This window comes from Taeniopygia guttata, chromosome 2 (genome assembly GCF_048771995.1).
Source record: "Taeniopygia guttata chromosome 2, bTaeGut7.mat, whole genome shotgun sequence".
Classification (NCBI taxonomy): domain Eukaryota; kingdom Metazoa; phylum Chordata; class Aves; order Passeriformes; family Estrildidae; genus Taeniopygia; species Taeniopygia guttata.
In genome coordinates, this window is record NC_133026.1 from 120,382,501 (window position 1) to 120,395,633 (window position 13,133).

A 13,133-nucleotide genomic window follows, 5' to 3' on the forward strand; every position below is an offset into this window, starting at 1 on the left:
AGATGATTATCCAGACTAATTAGCAAAATTTATCTTATTTATACATTTGAAATAGCAAAAATTAAAACACTAGGCATGAAATTGCACTGGTTTTTAAAATTATTTCTGTATTACTGCTGGTCCCCCTGCTTGTTCTTCCCATTTGCTCCTCCACCAATTTCATAGCTTTTTGCCTTATGAGGAGTGGTTTGCCAACAGCCAAACTGATCTAAGGACTTGCTGCCATAGCAAGGGACAATCCTATGTCCTTTCTTCCCTGCAGCAAAAAGCCAATGCTTTCTGTCCACCTCACTGCACCAGTTCACATGGCAGGTAAGGAGAAAGCTCAGAGGAGCATCTGGTGTGTACAAGGAGGGCCACAAACTCCTGACCTGGATTGGGTGCATGGAATTAGCCCTTTCAACTCCTGCTAATCAGCTTAGCTTTGCTGTCAAGCCATACAGTGAAGTTCATCTCCTTCACACTGTTCCTCACAAAGCCCGTGATCTCATCCCTGCTGATTACATCTTCAGAAACCTGTGGCCTGGCTTCTTTTCTTTTACTGTGCCTAGAGAATCTATACTAGAGAATTCTCTACACTAGAAAATCTTCGTTTCAATGAACATATGAACATAGCTACCAGCTAATTAACAGCTAAGTGATACATGACAGCAAGTGAAGTGATGCCTTAAAAGCATTTTACTTTGCAGAAGTATAAGATGGGTGCGGGAGAAATCACTAACTCTTTTATTTTCTATTGTTTTGATAAGATATTTTACAAGCAAAGGAAGTGACACAGACTATTAGGGACTAATACACAAAATTTAAGGAGCTGCAAGGCTTACAGAAAAGTTCCCCTTGTCGCTCAAGTGTTAAACCCAGTCCCTGAAGACTAAATACCACAATTTCTTCTTTCATTTTGCTTCCTCTGCTGTTGGACTGGAGCAGAAAAGAGTTGTAGATAAAGCCCCAGGAAGGCAAGGAAGGGCCAAGCAGCTGCAGTGAACACCAGTTCACAACATCAAATCCTACCACACTTTCAGACATTATCACCCACAGAGGATTATCCTTTGCCAGAACTCATGTACAATGAATAAGAACCTTCCTGAAGAAAGGAAGGAAAGTATTTTTGAAAGAAGAAAAAATCAAGTAGGAAACAGACCAAAAATCTGCAGTCATATTTTTCAACCACTTCTTCAAACGGCAGTCAGTTCAACCTCGCTTTTGAATTATGACACAGAACAGGCACATTAAAGCAACACAAATGGACTTAAAACTCAGAAAACTGAGGTAGAAACTGCTTCACCTTGCATATTTCTTTCATCATGAAACTGCATCTGTTCCCTAGCTTCCAATATGATGTTGAACCAATTTGGTACAAAAAGCATGCAAGTCTCTAAATCAATAACCACATTATCATTACCACAGAATCACATTATGTGGGAGTACATATTATTTATAAGTGTCACTGATTCAATCCTTCTTTAACAACTCACTTTAAAATTGTTTCATGTAAATTTTAAAAGTAAAAAAACAAACCAGACAAATAAGGCAGCTAAGTATGGAATCATGACTAAACATAATGATTTTCTCAATCAACAAAATGGCCTAACATGGGGACTTGTGCTGACATCTAATTATGATGTGTTAGCAACAGGGCAAGAACAGAAGTCTTACCCTGTAATCAAGATTGGATTTATACAACTTGAAATACATAGAATATGTCCTGGAGTAAATACAATAAACAAACATTTAGGATGTAGTAAAATTACTTAAACAACTACAGCAAATGTCAAGTAACTAATATGAAAAACTGGTGATCTACAAAGCCATTTACATGCACAGTACCTGTCACACCAGCACAGTCACCCGTATTTTATAGCACAGCTGTACAGTAAGATATGAGGACTCAGATAAGGATTAAAGGCATCTGTAATTCAGGTTTACAAATATAAGCAAGGTGTCTGAATTGTCAGTGGAGTCAAAGGAAATACAGCATGGGATTACCATGGTTTACCAGAGGGTACTGGGTTTGCATGGCCAACTTTGGCAGCAGGAGGTTACAGGGGTGGCTTCTGTGACAGCCTGCCAGAAGCTTCCTCTGTGTCCAGCAGAGCTAATCCCTGGCAGCTCCAAAGATGGACGCGCTGCTGGTCAAGGCTGAGCCAATTAGAAATGGTGGTAACACCTCCAACATATTTCAGAAGAAGAAAAAAATGTCCTTGCTCAGCTGCAATTGCGAGCAGAGAAGAGCAGGGTGGGAATGTGTGAGAGGAACAAGTGTGTGTGCAGACACCAAGGTCAGTGCAGAGGAGGAGCAGGAGGTGCTCCAGACACCAGAGCTGGGATTCCTCTGCAGCCCATGGTGATGGCCATGGTGAAGCATCTCTGCCCCTGCAGCCCATGGAGATCCATGGGGATGCAGAGATCTGCCTGCAGCCTGTGGAGGAGCCCCATGCCTCCCCATGCTGGTGGGTGCCTAAAAGAAGGCTGTGACCCCATGGAAGACCTGTGGAGAGAGGGACCCTGTTCCTATACTGGAGCAGCCTGGCCTTGAAGGACTGCACTGCATGGAAGAGTGACCCACACTGCAGCAGTTTGGGCATGGACTGTTGCCTGTGGGGGCTCATGGTGGAGAAGCTTATGGAGAACTACATCCTGTGGGAGGGACCCCATGGTGCAGCCAGGGAAGGACTCCTCTCCCTGAGCTGCAGAAGAAAAAGCAGGTGATGAACTGACCATAACTCCCATTCCCTGTCTCCTTGTGCTGCTGGGGGAGAATGTAGAGCTGGAAATGAGGGAGGGGTAGGAAGAAGGTGTTTTTAAGGTTTTATTTCACTTCTCACTATCCTGCTCTGATCTTTTTAGCAACAAATTCAATTAATATCTCTAATTTGAGCCTGCTTTGCCCATGATGGCAAATAGGTGAGTGATCCCTCCTGGTCCTTATTTCAACTCATAAACCTTTCATTACATTTCCTCTCCCCTGTCCAGCTGTGGAGGAGAGTGAGAGAGTGGCTTTGATGAGTCCCTGATATCCAACCACAGTCAACCCACTAGAATCTTTTAAAGACCACACAATACCAGCTCACAATACCAGCTGAGACACCAATTTGAATACCTGCCTATTCCATCAGCTGCTGCTTCAGGAAGCAAACATTCTCTCAGAAGACTCATGCCACATGTGACACTGCATGTGGAAGGCAGTTCAAAGAAACCCTGACATGAAGAGGCAATGAAATGGCAATAATGTCTGTGTTTAAAGAAATGTATTACACCAGTCATCAGTACAGCCAGCAGACCCAGGGAGTTATTCAAGGTGATCAGCAAGTAGGCTTCTAATTTAGGGTTAGCTAACCACACAGCTGAGTGGCAGCTGAGAAGCAGACAGGGTAACTTAGTGTCTCAAACTGCACAGGATGCCAAAATACAGACAACTGCATCCTACCCAAAGTTTACTGCCAAACTTGTCTTCAACAAGTGATCATGGATGTTGCTAAAACTAAAACACAATTACAGAAGTAAATAAGCTCCCTTGCAGAGACATGTCTTTTTGCAAGGAATGATGGAAAATGCAGGGCTTAGGGCACTAACTGCAATTGTGCAGATTTTCATGAGCAAGAGTATAAAATCTTGTAACAAGAAACTCAACAGAAAGTGGAGCATACTTGACAGGCAGGAATGCAACTTTTCCCTTGCTTCCCTGGCAACAATGAGGCTGACATGAAAAAGCTGAGAAAAGAGCAACGCAGGCCACAGTGCATCTTACTGTGTACAGCAAAACTAACGACCCCAGACTGTACACATGGCTAATTTTCTTTTATAACAGAGAAATCAGTCAGGTTCTGTGTATACTAGTCTTGACACTCAAAAGACTCAAGGAGAGACTTCATAGACAGACATCCTAACAGAGATCTTAAGTAGAGAAACTTTACTAATATTATTCTGAAAAAATGATGGGAAAAAGGATTGCTATTTTGTATTAAAATGGTAAAGGACATCAATCAGATTATCAACTTGAAGATTTCAATGCCAGAAGAAAACTAAATGATAAAGAAAGCCAATCTGTTTGCATCAGAAACTGTTTGGCATCTCAAAACATTTCAACAGGTTTATAACCCAAAGCCCAAGGGGGAAAATGAGTCTGGTTTATATAAATGTTTGCTGTGTTAAGATAATCTCATCAGAAAGTCTCTCTCAAATTACTGTTCCTGTCTAGAAAACAGGGAAGATGGTATAAAAGCCATGGAAATTTCCAACAGCCAGTACAAGCTAACCCAGTTCTCACAGTGCCACAAATTTTAAGCTCAGAAAAGACTTTGAACCATCCAGACAGAATATTGGTTCAGACACAGCCATCAGTTTGACCCAGCCAAGATACCCTGAATTACTACAGGGCAGAAAATGTGAAACCCCTTCATGAAACAGCAAGGTCATCATCAGAGCCTTCTTTGTGGGAGGCCTTCCTCATCCAACACTCATCATGGTTTGAGGGAGATCCCGAAAATTAGCTTATAGGTAGCTATAATGCCTTACAGATGAGAAGCAGGACACACACCCTATCCAACACCAGAGGTAACATCCTTTCTGTACTTGCTTACTGCACCTGAGAGCAAGCACCAACCCAAAGCACAAGAGCTGGCCATCCAGTATCGTATCTCTTCAGCTCTCTCCCTTGCCATGACAATAAACTACTTATGACTTCTTGAAAACTGGAAACTGGTATCTCCCCCAGACACTCTGTGATACATAGTCATATCTATACAGTTTTTAAAAGACAAAGGAAGTGGTCATCATAACATCTTACTCTATATACAGGTAACTCACATTCACCTTATATTTAACAAAATTAGTTAGTCAGCTTTCCTGAAGAAAAATAGCTGAATAGAACGGAAGTGTAAGCTGCTAGTTTAACAATCAATCATCAGCTTAAAAGTGGAGAAGGGGATTAAGCAAATGAAAAAAACATGACTCAAACTTGACACTCTGAAGCTACAGCCTTGTTTGCATCAAAGTTGTAACTGGTTCCTTATTTATGATATTGGAGTCTAATCTGAGGTGCTTCCAAGAATCTAGTTTCTGATTTAATTCACATTTTGCAATTTCTCTCCTATATATTTCTAAAAGCTGCGCTTTTTTCCAAATTTGTGCTAACAAGTAGTAGTTACATTCCTAAAATCTCCAATAAGCTCTGACTGACTTCAAATTACAATATAGTCTTACTTGAAGTAAAACATCCCTCCAACTGTTATCTTGTTCTGAAGCAGGCAAAAATTACTTCTTGACTTCAATCCCTAACTAGAAGTTGCATTTTATTAATGGAATTCAGAAAATCATCTCAGTTTTCCTTGACTGCCTGTGACAAACTACTTCTCATATAATCTGAAGTAGCAAATTTGGCGAAGTGGGAGAAAAATGCCTTTTTCTTTGAAATAAAGTTACAGCTCCTGCTACCAGCCTTCCTCATACTGTAGTCAGCTGGCTATAATTAACAGCTACAAGAGCCTCAGACAAGGTGGTTTCAGTGGACTAAGCAACAGGTGTTGCACTCTATTGTTAGAAGTAGATAAATTCTGATTTGTGTGCCTTTTTTTTTTTGTTCTCCATGAGTATATTTAAACAAAACCACTGTATTTGACAGCTAAAGTGATGAATGCCCACACTGAAGTCTCATACAACTTCCAAGAAGTTGCAGCTCCCAGAAACAGCTGGGGTCAAATTGCCACCTTCTGTTCCTGAAACGTTCCTGGAGCTCCCCTTTCTCTCAACTCTTCCATAGACAGTTTTTTAATTGCTTGGATATAAGATAATGTGGACATACAGTTCATAGAGACTAGCTCCTTGCTCACTGGGGGTCAGGATTGGGCCTCTGCTCACAGGCACAGAGTACCTGTGAGATCCAGAGCTCTGCACTGATTTGACAGAGCCTTCTTCCCATTCCAAATGCAGCTCTCCTCAGTCAATGAATTAAAGTCAAATAATTCCAGAGTATTGGACTGGGCCTACCAAGTGCTCTTACTGAAATAAACACAAAACATAAGTTTTCAACTGGAGAAAATTAAGTTTAGAGATGTTATGTTTAGGGGCAAGGTCATGATCAATGCTAAACATTAGCGGAACGCTAAAAGCCTGCCACAAATTCAGCTGCAGCACAGAGGCTACACACAACTGGCAGGATGGCAAAATGTTATTTCTGGAGTTGAATCAGCAAGGAGGATACTAAAGTAACAACAAACAACAGAAAGGAAGAATCCTGGTAAAAAGACATTTGTTTCAAGTTGAGCACACTGTGAGGGCACAGAACCAGGCTTTTTCCTCCAACTTGTGTACTAGTGTTTAGGAACACTAAGTAGGATACACCATAAAATAGCAAATAGGAGACCTTCATCTATACAGCTAATGATTCAGAATAACTCATTTCCTCAGACCAAAGGAAGTTATAAACGTAACTACTACACGGGAAAAAATGTAAACAAACTGAATTAAAATTTGGAATTGTCTCAAGTATTTTTACACGGATAAAGTCAGAAATAAAGCAAAAGACAATGGTGGCTTAAAGTGCAAGCTGATGCACTGGTAACATGAAATGATTCAAAATACTAGGAAAGAGTACCTAGAATTGAGCAAAAGCAAAAAAGAAGATTGCATTTATTAAGAATGGCAATGCTGTAGCATCATAGACGATGGATGGGTGGATCATGCTCTGAGCTGCCCTTCAAAGGAATGTCTTTCATACTGTACTTTAGGACTCCAGGGCCATTAGACTCAGCAGGGTAAAGTTAGCTTTTGTGACTCTGGAACCACCCTAAACTAGCATAAAATAATAAACTTGCTTTTGAACTTGCAGGGGGCTACTTCTGTTCAGTACTAAGACTCCTACTCTTTCCCTTCCAAATCAAAATCAAATTTAAAATGAGTACTTCAAATGGGAAACAGGGCCCCAGAAATCTTCTAGGATCTCTAATAGCCTAATGTGCTATTAGGTTACAAACATATGCCTAATACAGTCTAACGCCCTGCAAAAATGGATGTTCCTTGTTAACAAAGGGCTGTGCTCCTAGCCCAAGAGTCATCCAAAATCTGTCTAGGTTGCAATGACAAACAGCAGTTTAGGCAGAAGTGCTGATCCCAGAGCTGTGCAATCCAGCACACCAGCAAAGACACCACATTCAAAAAACAGAGCAGGCCCTGGAAATAGAACTGCCTCACCTAACCCTGTTCCCCTGCAGTGCTCTGACCTGTCCTATCTTGGGGATATATCAGGTATACTTGTCTGACAGTACCTATGTCTCCCATGCTGCTGTCAGCTATGAGATACCTGAGCAGAGGTGAACAGTACCAGTATTTGCAATGACAGCAAATAAAATAATTTCTTTTTGGTGTCAAAATTCCTAGTGAGCACAGGATTGGCTTAAAAACCTTGAAAATATTCTAATTACTACTGTGTCCAAGAAACGAAACAATTTCAAATCCAGGATGGGCAAGTTGATGTTTACATTTATTTTAAAATACTTTTAAATACATTTAACAAGTTTCACCAGCTACTGCAGCCACTTGCTTTTATGCCTACTGTAACTTGTGAATGTTATAAAGTATCAAAAGGCTCAGACTGCACTGAGATTTGAGGAGAAACAGAGGAGATAAAGTTTTACAGGTAGCTTAATGGCATCCTGGGAAGAGAAAAGGCCTCCAAAGCCACCTCTTCTAATGAACTGCCACTGACAATAATATGTGGAATGGCTAGTTTCAGAAGAACCTTGTAATGTAACAGCTGAAGAATTTAATTAAATATAAAATTCTTCTCATGGGACTTGGCAAATACTTGCCTGGAAGATCAGATCCAGAACATCCTCATGAATGGCAACTCTGCCAAGTCTGTGGAAAATTGATCCAGTCCCGGCTTCTTCAGCCAGTTTTCACTTGTTTAAGGCTCTAAGTAATAAAAACTGTCCAGCTGAAAAGGGGTGAAGAAAAGATGATGTGGGCCACTCTCTCTTCTGAAGAGGTCAAACTCCATATCTAACCCAGCGGATTCAGCTAAGAGAGAATGTTGAGAGATGAATAAACAGGGAGCTTTAACTGACTCCTGATCCAGGACAAGTTTCTCATTCCCTTTCACAAAGATGAGACAGCCCTAGCTGCTGTGAAGAAGCTGAACACTCATTTAATACAAGACTAGCAAGTGTCTTGCACTGAATTCTCAGAGGGTCAGAAAGGTTTTTAAGAAAATCCTTCTGGAGTCATTCATTACAATTTCCAGGCCCTAAACAGGTACAAAAAGAATGTCTCTTGGGTATATGCTCTTAAGCAAAATGCCTCCTTGCATGAACATTGCCTTCATAGATGAAAAACTATTTCAGAGCAGGCAAGTTTAAATACTATTATACACAAGCCTGCAACAAAAAGCAGAGAAAATATTTTCCACAGTCTGGAAAGCAAAAAGCAACATCTTACCCAGGACTGAAGAAGGACCAGCAGAAGGGAGGAAACATAAAACAAACATACTAACTAACAGTTAACATGAAATTTTAGAGTGCTTCTTGTTCTTGTCTAATACAGCCAAAGCTACTACAGAGTGTTAGAGTGCTAATTCATTATTATTTTGTTTGTATCAGAACAACTGGGTATGCTTCTAAGTGACCCAACATTGCCTTCTACCAGGCCTACATTTCCACCTTGAGAACAACATTATCTTGATTTCATCCTTCAAAATGTACCAGTTGCATGGATGTGTCATCTGGGTGATGTGGAAAAAATCTCTTTCACTTGCAGACAGTTACTTATCCAGACAATTCCAGTTACTGATATCAATCTGCACATTTAGTATACTCATATTTCCTTATATTGGTTTAACACTGCTTTTTTAAACTAGAGTCATTGTAGGTGAAACTGGGAACCACAAATACCTAACAGGTGCAGAAAATAATCAGTAGCAATAAAAATTAGGTTACTCATCTTGATCCAACAGGTAACTATTTTCATTGCAAGAAACTTTTCAAGAAAATCTGGTCTCCTACACTCAAAAACATTTCCTTTAGCCTGGAGGCAAAACAGTCTCCTCAAAGCTGGCAAGCAGTGAAACTGGAAGTGGAACCACTGTGATCCTTTGGAAGTTTTCAGAAGATACTTACTTGATATAATAATTGGCTGCTAGTCATAACCAGGTTTGGGACACCAACGGGGATCTGAGCTCAAAGCCTGAGTTCTTACCAGCCTAAAAAGTGCCCCCTGCCATCATTTTAATGGTGACTAAATCAGAAGACTATGGGGATACAGAAGCATAGTGAAGTCACAATATTAGCAATTAAATATGAAAAAAGTGCTATTTACTGGGAAAAATTTAAATTTCATAATTTGATTTTATTTGGTTAAATAGAAATAAATTTGTAACATTCTAGTGATGTACTGTATAGATGTATAATTGACTAAAGCAAATGCAAAGATGGAGTATGACACAGTATGACATATTTCATTAATGGGAAACACTCCAAAAACTACCAGTTTAATAAAAAAGACCCACAAAACAAAACCAAAACCACAAAACACTTGCTCTTGAGATGAAGTATGAACCATCTCTAGCACTTACAGACATAGATGTGACTTTAGTGTTACACTACCACAGACGGCTTTTCAAAATTAATTTTTACATTAGGAGTTGTGATAAGCAATTTTTTTATTCTAAATATTTTTCTAGAACAGTGCCTGAGAAGGCATCTCTCAGATTCTTACTGAACTCTTGATCCTTTAATGCAAACACACTTTGGATAATGGTGATTGTGACTCAGTACTGACAATGAGCAGACTCCCTAAATGCAGAGCCCTTGACATATATATATATATATATATATATATATAAATTATATACGTGTGTTAACTACACTACACACAGATTCCATTTCCTCTCTTCACAGAGTTTGTCATGCATTTCCACCAATTCCATTCTCCCTCGTTTACTATCCTTTTGTCTGAGCAAAACTGCCAACCCAATTCCCTGACCTGCCTCCACAGGACCCCTGCCTTGTGCTCTTTATTCCCTGCCACCAAATGGTGCCCCCCTGTCTTTCTTTCTCTCCTTCTTTTTAGAGGAGAGAGAATTCAAGAACCATTGTGAAAAATACAGGCTATGTGTGATCCAAAGATCAGAAATACAAACCAATAAGTTCTGGCAAAAGACAGGCATATTTTCCTATAGACTCTACTGTTGGTGATAGAAAATAAATGTAAGCAGTGGAAGTAAAAGTGTAGCTCTAGTGGCTCATTACCAGAAGTTACGTTGTTTCGGTTATCCTGAAAAAATGCAGGGTTAGGTCCTTCCCCAGCACATCAGTGATACATGCACGAGGTAATAGATAATTTGCACCCTGATCAGAAAAAAATCTGTGCCCATATCGATCAAATATATGAAAAAAAAAAAAAAAAAAAAAAGGCACTAAAACCCACACACTTCTCTTATAAGATCAGCTCTCCAATGGAATAATACCATGAGAAGTATTTTGGGGTAAAGGACTGAGCATAATTGATGGGAGTTTTTAAGTGTTTTCAAAGACTAACAATTCAATAGTCACATATTTTGGGCAGGTCAAAACAAACTATCTAGATAGAGCATGACAGGTGCACCTTTCCTATGCCTAGAGACCCAGTCTTGGAACAGGAGAATCTGCTTCACTATGGCTTGTTGCCTAACCTTCCCAAGGTCATTTGTCATGACACTTTACGAATAAAACATAGTATTTGATTCACTTCCCACATTCACACCAGTGTAAACCAGAGTTAGAGTGAAGTTCTCAAAGCTGTGGAGGAAAATCAAACCTTCGCCCCCAAAGAAGAGGCTGATGGTGTTAAATGCTTATTTAAACTTGGTCCACTCATTAAAACACCTCTTATCAGGTTCTTCTACAAGTAAAATTAGAACATTTCTTTACAATCTGCTATCTTTAATCAGAATTTAAGATTAGTCAAATTTATTATTATTTTGATGTAATTCTTGGGGAACAAGGTAGGTTGAGCTGGCAGAAAGATACATAAAGACTTTGGCCTCCACATGGAGAAGCCTGAGCAGAACCCAAGCTGAGTAACATGGCTGAAAAGTTGTCTGCAAGGAAAAGAAAATCAGAACTGTCCTTTCCCCTCAAAAACTACAAACAAGCAGGCAGCCTCAGTTCTGTTCCTAGCTGGCAGCAATAGGAATCTTCGCAAAGACTGGCAGGAGCAGAAGTATCTGAGGTTTTTTAGGTTAAAGCTAAGGTTCAGCAGCTGGAAATCAGTACTGGAAATCTTACACTGCTGCTGACTGTCTAGAAAAAAAAAAAAATTTCATTCAGATATCTGACAGTCTGGTGCTGTTTATATAAGCAGCAATGTCACAACAAAGCCTATATAGAACCTCCTTGTAGTTAGCAAATGGCTTAAATGCATTAGTATTACTTCACTGGTGTAGACTGCTAACCTGGAATTACCACACAACCTAGGAAGACCTTACTCCCGTGCAGCTCAATGCCACTGTTAGGCACAACTGAGATACACCACTGTATGCTCCCTGACAGAAGCACAGCTCAACCACCCCGAGCTATGGCAAACAGCTTTCCTTGTGCTATGCAACACCGCAGTTACTCATACACATCCCTCAGTACTGTTCAAGGCAGTATTGCACACAAGGAGAGGGGCTACAACAGCAGCACTTTATCTACTCTTTTGTACAGCATAAACTTTTTTTTAGTACCATGGTAGTTGCACAGGGAGCATTCCAAACATGGCTTGAGAAGCTTACGTCTTGGTATTCACAGAAACAGCTTGCTGGCCGTAAGGCAACATGAGCCAGACACACTGCACGGAATTTTTTTGCTTGGTTATCACTGACTGGTCAGGTGGGACCCTGAGCACTACAAGGCAAACAGCTTTGCTGAAGGATTCACCCTCACAGATAAGCTCAAGCAGCCCACACTTCCCCAGGAGGGCATGGCTGTGACTTCCAGGCCTGGCTGTATTCAAGATGAACTTTTTCCCACCAGACACCTGAACACTGGGAAAATGCCTGGAGCCCATGAGAAGCCTGGACTAGGCAACTTTGCAGTAGTGTGTCTCTGGGTCCCACCTAAACGACGGCCCCGAACCCTCGTGCTGGGCGAGGGCCGGTAAACGGCTCTGCCCATCGCTGAAGAAATGCCACCATCCATTTTGGGAGTGGGAGAGTCAGCACGGACGGCAAAGTTTGGGGCCCTGTCCGAAGTTTGGGGACAGCTCAAGACGTGCAGACAGAGGGCTGGCTACCACACACGTTCTAACACACGGCGCTGAGCTGTGAGGTCCGCGCCGCTGACCGGCCGAGCAGCGCCGGGCGCCCCTCGTCTCGCCGGCGGCGGAGCGGCCGCTGAGCGCCCCCGAGGCCGCGCACCGCGACAGGCCCGGGCGCGACACGGGAAGAGGAGCAAGTTCGTGTCGCACAGAACTCCTTCCCGGGGACCGGGGCAGGGCAGGCCCGGCGTGGTCCCCGCCGAGCTCGGCCCCGCCGCAAGCCCGGCCGCGGCCCGGCCTTGGCGCAGCGACCGTCGCCGGCAGCCGGACCCGAGTGCCGGGAGCTGCGGAGAGGATCCAGAAGGGGCTTCCCGGCCCCGGGGGCGGCAGCGCTGCCCACCTGTGCCCCCGCCCGCCTCCTGCGCCCCTCGGCGGACGGGCGGGGGCCGGCGGCGGCCGGGGGCCCAGGGAGGATGGCGGGGTCGGCGCCGCCGCCCCCCGCCGGAGCGGAGCGGGCCGGCGGCGCCGTGGCGCAGCAGCGCCGGCACGGCCCCGGGGAGGCGGGGGCCGCCGGGGGCCGGCGGAGCCCTCGCCCGGGAACCGCCGCGGCGGCGGGAGGAGCGGGAAGCCGGGACGGAGACTAGGACATCGCGGCTGAAGCCGCCCCGTTCCCTCCCTCCCGGTTACCTGCTTCCCGGGAACACTTTGGAGACGCCTCCAACATCGGCAAACACTAAAGAGAACTGACCCCGCCGCCGCGGCGGCCGCCGCCGGCCCCAACCACTGCGCCCCCCCCCGCCCTCCCGCCGGCGCCGCCGCCGCCCCGCCCCGCCGCCCCCGCGCCGGGCGTCGTCCCCCGCAGCTCCCCTCGGCCCCTCCTCGCCGCCGCCCCCGCCGCGCCCGCCGCCCCCGGGGCGCTCCCC

At 43.4% G+C, this 13,133-nt stretch overlaps 1 protein-coding gene across 5 annotated transcripts in view; it reads right to left on the reverse strand.

The window, feature by feature from the left end:
* Positions 1-13,133, reverse strand: part of STAU2 (staufen double-stranded RNA binding protein 2) — a 171,281-nt gene that overhangs the window by 157,946 nt on the left and 202 nt on the right. For 4 of the 5 annotated variants that reach the window (XM_030266336.4, XM_030266334.4, XM_072924766.1 and 1 more), the window contains exon 1: positions 12,898-13,022. The exons of the other annotated variant lie outside the window; for it this stretch is intronic. The gene's annotated coding sequence lies outside the window, so the exon portion shown is untranslated. Of the gene's footprint in view, positions 1-12,897; positions 13,023-13,133 lie in introns of those variants that run through there. 5 annotated transcript variants of the gene reach the window in all.